Below are 7,547 nucleotides of genomic sequence, written 5' to 3' on the forward strand. Positions count from 1 at the left end.
TTATCTTCTTGTCTATATTATATCAAATATATTTAGAACAAAGCAAAATGTCTGACAGAACCTAGTGAGTTTAGATGACTTTCTTGTCGATTAGCAGACTCATCATTTGTCAATACTTTATCATGAATAGTTATTCTAATTATAGTTAGTCAAGTAAGTGGAAAAAATATTGTTTGTCTTCTTTGTTCGGCTCAAATTTCATGTGTTACCATGAAACTGCTTAAAGTTTAAAGAACAGATAATATAATGTTATTATTTTCTCTATTCAGTGCTATTTGTATTGATTACTTAGAATAAATATGCTATATTGTAGAACCTCCTTGTTTAATTTATTTAGTATTGTTTGTTTGAATCTTCCCATTGATGTGTTAGGACTGCAACTGGTCAGTTTCTAATTGGCATATGTGCACAATGTGCGTATTGCCTCGGTATGGCCTTAATTCACAAGCATGGTAAACACAGATGGATAGTGGCTCGTAGTGGAATCAAGGACGCGCGTTTCGCCCTATTTGAGACTCATCAGCCGGATGTACCTGCATCTCAGAGTTGATGTTCACTCTGGGACTCGAACGCAGTACCTTTCGCTTCAAACGCCATCGCGTTATCCACTCGGCCACTGAGTCCTTGTTTAATATTCGTTGAACCAATTATTGCTCATACCATATATTAATCGTGATATGCAGTCATTCATCTACATCTGCTAATGTTTTCTTACTAGCGTGGTGTGAATACATAAAATTTAATAGCACTGCCCATCATGTCTGTTTAGAGAAAACACAACAAATAAAATATGACTAACCAATTTATTCTAGTTGAAAAAAGATAAACTAAATGCTTCGCAATAGTATAAATTACATGAATAAATAAACCGGTAAAATTCTGGGACTTTAATTTATTTTCTACATTAAACATTGCAAAATTAACTACTTGTATTTTTTAGTAGGTAGTTGTTAAAAAGATGTCGATTTTTTTATTTCATTTGATTTAATAATGGACTTTTAAGCATCATTGGCCAATTTTTATACAATGTGAGAAAGTATTTGTCAACTGTAAAGGCTATCCCGATAAAGATATTTATATAAAACACATTTTTAAGTTATTATAGGCAAAGATGGATAGTGGCTAGCAGTGGAATCCACGACGCGCGTTTCGTCTTATTTGGGACGGTTTTCGGTATATGGCTAGATTGAGACTGTCATTAAAATTTCTTTTGACTAAACAATCTAAGAAAGGTAATTAGCTATGTTCATCTTCCTTTTCGAAAGTGAATTTGATGTGTTCTGAGAGTGTGTTTATGTGTTTGGAGAAATTTCGAAGAAGAATCTTTTCATAATGACAAATGTATCATCTAAATATTTGAGCCGGATGCGTAGTCTGATGTTATACTTACTTACTTACTTACTTATGCCTGTTATCCCTCGTGGAGGAGCATAGGCCGCCCACCAGCATTCTCCATCCAACCCTGTCCTAGGCAATCGTTTCCAGTCTGATTTTATAGGAATGTAAAAGCAAAACAAAAGAAACAACTGAATATCACGCAAAAATGTATGAGGAACACTAACTTTAAGTTATCTGATGGAGATTACGTTTCTTTATCGTATTCAATACATTCATTAAGACTATATGAAACTTGATAAACTGTCTAAAAGTACATCTTGACTGTAAATAACCTAATATTCAACATTTTTGATAGAATCTGTGTAAATAAGTCGGTGTGTCTAAAGGTGTAAAGATCATCAACGATTCATTTGATAAATAATTTATGATAGAATCTGTATTTAATATTTACAACGACTACTTATAAACATATTTTAGTAATCAGTATAAAAAATATTTAAAAGTTGATTAAATTGCAAGTTAAGTGTTTTCATGAAAAGGAGGCACTTTTTAATAGTTAAACAAATTCTTTTACCGGTACAATCAATTATTTGATTAAAGTGAAAATTAGCGACAAATTGATTTCTTTAGTTATTAAACTTTTTTTTCTTTTGGCTATTTAAAGCTAATGGGGAATTAAACTGTAAATTTCATTAAAAACATTTTTAATGTTCTTTTTCATATTCTTTTGAAGTCAAAGAAATTAAATGTGAAGAACGAACACATTAATGTTTGTTTTGTTTTTTTCTACCGATTGAATGATGAATCATTTAAGTTATGAATAAGATAATTAAATTCTTTCAAGTTACTTTATATTTTGTACTAGTAAATTTATAATATACTATCTTAATCTCTTATACCATGGGATGATTTCAGTTGAAGAAACATTGAAAGTGTAGTGTCAGTTGATATGTTAAGCCTGTATACCCTTATTCTAGCTCCTGGACAAGCCAATTTACCTATCCATCTTAAGTCATGCTTTGACCTTGTTAATTATTCACTTATTAACCATGACTATTTTTATATGAGCGTATGTGCATGTACACTTCTTATCTTATTCATCACATATCTGAAAATTATTTCTATCTGACTATAAATATTGATTAACACTTCATTGAAGCCAGTTGGCTTACCCGCCATCTCCAGTGTGTGTCAATTTCGCTTCGCTTTTTTCTATTCGCTTCATCACTCTGATTTCCTGTCCAGATCAATGAGTATTTAAAATATATGTATTGGAAATCCATTCTCGTATTTGACTTAATTAACTCCGTTATTCATCAACGAGGATTAAGTCATGTATTACATACGAGGATAGCCAGGATGTATATTTTGACAATAATCATTCATACGATCTAAATGGAGTCAGATCCCTAGCGCTTTAGAAAACTTATAAAATGTTAAATGTTTATTACGACTTAGTATGAGGTTCTTCAACAGTGGTCAAAAAAGAGGTTGTGAATAAAAATAAGAGTCTGAAAATCTTTATTAAAATATTATAAAACTAACTTGTTATTCTGTTACAGACATTAATCAATCATAACATTACATCTAAACTGTTACAAATAAATATGTGATGGAACATGTTTCAAGCTGTGTATATATACGTTTGTATTGAAAGTAAATGCATGGTAAGATTAACAATGAATAGGCTCAATTGAAAACAACTCAAATAGTGTAAAAACTATAGGTAAGCAATAACTTTTATAGTATCACAAGTCATCGATTTCCGTATTTCGATCACATACTGAAATTCCTCTTTTTTTCAATATAGATTATACATAAACATAAGTTTCTGATTTAATGATCAAAGAGATTTCTCTTACAAACCATATAGTCTGTCTAGTATGCTTTGTCAATAAGAGATATAATGAATTCCTTTGATGTAAGGAGAAAATAAAACATTTATTTTTCTATATCTGACTAGACTTCTATTTCTTATAAGACCTATGTATAAAATAATTATCTAACAAACTTTTATTATGACTTGCTTTAAATATTATTATCATTAATGGCTTTATTCAATATTATATTTTTGGTATAATGTAGAATCCTCAGAACAACGTTTTTCAACAAGTTTCCTTTTCTTGATTCTTGATCAATCCTGGCGATAAATATTGAATGATTGCCAGTAGGATGTAAGCAGCTTAGGAATCGACATCTGAATAATTATTCTTTTTAATGCATATTGTCAATCACCACGGTGTCACTGGTTGTGTTTCGTTGTAACGTGATTAGACTATACGATTAATAGACATAATGATGTGTTAAAACAAGCAGAAACAGATGACTTGTTGAAACATCCAGATGGCAGGAACAGGTAGTCCAGATATTCAAGCAGGCCGCCTATACAAATCTCTGGATTATCAGAATTACCAACGAAAGCTCATCTGTTACCTAATATTCAAATTCCCTTTAAGTAGTCATCGATGCTTCTGCTTCTATAAGTCAGAACTACAAGAGAATTTCATTAAAAGCTAAACAAACTCATGCGATCCATAATTAAATTCAGTGTTGTTAAAAATTAGACTTAATTTATTACATTGAAATCATGAACCGATAAAAGCAAAAACACCATTGAAAACCTAAAAGTACTGTCATAAGTTTAAATCCCACCTTCTCGATCGTTGATACACACTGCTTTTCAGTGCTTGCAGGTTTCCAATTGCGGTCTAACTTAAATCGGTTCATGATTACAATGAAATTCAACAATTTCCACAATGCATACTGTAAATTAACTTGTCATCCAAATTTAGACACTGAGTTCACTCTGATTAGAAAATCTTGTGAAATACATAAAGGAATTGAATCAAGTTATATAAGTTTAATCCAGTTGTAAGTGACAAACCATTGGTAATAAAATTTAACTAATAAACGCAAATAGTAATGATAATACCTTTAAAATATTTTCACAATGGACTGACATCAGAAGGTGAGCCGTTGAATGCATCGCAGTATCAGGGATCTGTTCAACTTTGATTTTTAAACTTCTGAAGAACATCTACCTAAAAAATCCCTCTTGGGTTGAATACAGAATTGTTTATTTTTAGACTACTGAAATAATACATCAAGGAGTAACAGAATAAACCTATGAGTTATTCAACAATTTTCTCCATGCCACAATTACAGAATATTATTAAAGAAATTTTGTTACCATTGTTAGTCACGTTGATATACGTGACTTGTTTGAGAAATAAATGCAAAGCTCTTCTGGTTTTATTTGAAAGTTAGTGTATGCCTGATAATTCCACTTTAGGCATTACGGCTTGATTTTATGACATATGTATATTATCAGGTTAATGTCTCCTTAGAATGTAGCATGAGTGAGGCGAGTTTCATCATGTTATGGATATTTTATGAAATTCTCTTCTTATCGTTAATTGGATTTCGTCAAATTTTGTCTTAATTCAAGTACAAATACGTCATTTACCGTAATTTTAGGCAGGAATGGATGGCTGCCAACAGTGGAGTCCAAGAAGCTTATTTCGTCTCATATGGTACTCGTCGGCTGAGTGTAACTGGATCCTAGAGTTGATGCTTACTCCAGAACTTGGAACATGTTCCTTTCACTTCAAACGACATCGCGCTATCCACTTAATATTGAGTACAGATAGACATTGACTTGTGCAATTGGGTGAACTTCAATTCTAGTCCATCAAGTCAAGTCCTAAACATCAATAGAAGGATCCAAACAACCAATATATATGAATTATCTTTTATGATCTTTATCTTTTTATGATTGCTGAAGTTATGATGGATCTATGGATTATAGGAACGTTATAGCGACAGTTATTTTGAGAATAATTCTTCATTTTATTCGAATAATGATGCATTATAAACGTGTTTAATTTTTGGTTTTATCGTTTTCTATCGATCACTGAGTGGATAGTCTGATTATGTAAATTACTATGGTCTCATACTACTATTCTAATGTTAATGTTTTTTGTATGCATTAATGAAATGTAGCAAAACAATTCTTCAGAATAAATTCGCCACGTAAGGATCTCAATTTTAGTCAGTTTACGCTTTAAATAATAGAATAATAATAATAGTAACATTAGTATTAATAGCGTAGCCTACGTTTACATTAACCAATTTGATGTGGATATCAATGAATAGGTTTAAACATATAGCTGTATAATGAAGAAGAAGAAATAAGTTAATCCTATCAGTCAAACATTAAAATATATGTCAATCTTTTCTTCTGTCAAAGATGTTTGTCTTAACAATCTGGTTTTATTGACAGAAAAAAATCAAAACGAGAATTAATATCAAGATGTGAATGACAGCTATTTCAATAAATCCATTCTTAAAATCCATTAATGTCACCAACTGGATTAGCATAAATCTATAGTTGATAACATTGTTAATGAACTATTCTTTTCTTTCTCTCATTATATATATAAAGTATATTTCAAAATAAGTTATGATTTGTAAGCTGGTACGGACTACAATTAGTCTTAATTTCATCCTTGAACACTGCTTCATCAATTTACATCTAGATAATAATCTTTGTCTTTCAGTAGTCACTGAATATGATCATCTAAGTAAGAGTATTTCAAACTTCATTTCAAGGTATGATAATGTTTGCAATAAGCACACTTTACATGGTCAATAAACGTACATGGTCATAAAACGACAAACATGTATTTTTTTTGAAAATATTCTAGCTACATTTTAAACATTGATGTTCACATTAATCATAGGATAGGAATTAATTCTATGGTGTAAATAATAGAAATTTAGTACATTCACTGACTAAAAACATTTTACAAAAAAAAACAAGTAGTGATGATTTATAGTACAGAATTTTAGTGTAGTAAAACATTTTCTTCCATCATTTAGTAAGAATGAATTGTGGACAAATTCATATACTATTTTTATTATATTAAAGGTATATGACTTTGAAAATATGTAAAAGTGGGTTTTAGTTATATCACTAACTAAATGTTGAATACATCTATTTACTAGCCACAAAAACACACACATTACTTACAGTTTTAAGTTGTCTCTCCGAAAAAAAAGGAAATTTAGTAAATTAACAGTTTTTGGCACCATTTGCTAGAGACATTTACATGTAATCAGTAGCATATAGCTCATGATCCAAGAATATATTCTGTATTTATGTTTACACAATTGTAATAGCAAATAGTCATTATCAATACATTACTTTGATATTTGGATTTGTGGTAGATTCATTTCCAGTAAGATCTATTTTTCAATAGTTTCTTCCTGATGCTAGAAACATATATACAATACGTGTATCTTCAAGAGTTTACTGAAATTATTGTCTTTCAATGTTTAGTGTTGTATTTACCTCTTATGAAACTACGTGCAAAAAATAAAAATAAATCAAAATTCTGGTAGACCCTATGAAACATACCGATAGGACACAAAATCATATAAAATTTTTCAAGTAAAAGTATTCATGACTTTAGAAATATGTATCTGACAGCTTTTAAAATTTTCTAAAAAAGAAAACCTCAGCAAGCATAATAGATAAATACCTGGGAGTATAAATTGTGTTGTAAGTATATAATAGACCATTAGTTAAAGCTAATAACTCTTAGTATGTGCTCCTAGATGAAAATGATCCAAGTTGTTTCAAATCTTTTATTTTTGAGCGTTCCACCTAAAGTGTGACACATCACAACAAAACATAACTAAATTTCACTAAAGTTTCATTTGTTTCTTTCCGTCAATGAAAACACTGAATGATTCAAACATAATAGTGAATTTCAGCATAACGCGAATAATTAGCAAAAAAACCCATATATCTTGCATAGAAGTAGATAAATTTTCAAGGTCAAATGTTATCTAATTCATCCATTTTAGTGGTCTGTAACAAGGGCTACGGAAAATCCAGGTTGTAGGCTAACAAATAGTGCTTTAGAGTAGTATGTCAAAAATAAGTTTTGCCATTCAAAAAGGTTATGAAGTGTTCAGCGTTTTGTACACTTTTAGACACAGACTAGTCTTCTTGTTATACAACTAAGATCCAATCCCTATTATATTATTTGTTGAAGATTCATCTAAGCTTTAGGAATATTCGTTATGCATTGAATTAGAAAGTGTATTTTGAAATGATTTTATTGAAAAATCAAATATTCCCAGGTCTCATTTAAAAATAATCTATTGAAGGTATTTCTGATAGTGCTTTATTCGTAAAAATG

The 7,547-nt window shown here is 30.2% G+C and overlaps 1 non-coding gene across 1 annotated transcript; it reads right to left on the reverse strand.

The window, feature by feature from the left end:
- Positions 1 to 553: 553 nt before the first annotated feature.
- Positions 554 to 620, reverse strand: Smp_tRNA_01809_Gln_TTG.1.1. The gene has a single exon. It is a non-coding gene (tRNA).
- Between the last annotated feature and the right edge of the window lie 6,927 nt (positions 621 to 7,547).

The sequence above is a fragment of the Schistosoma mansoni genome, chromosome 1, assembly GCF_000237925.1.
Source record: "Schistosoma mansoni strain Puerto Rico chromosome 1, complete genome".
NCBI classification, from domain to species: Eukaryota; Metazoa; Platyhelminthes; class Trematoda; order Strigeidida; family Schistosomatidae; genus Schistosoma; species Schistosoma mansoni.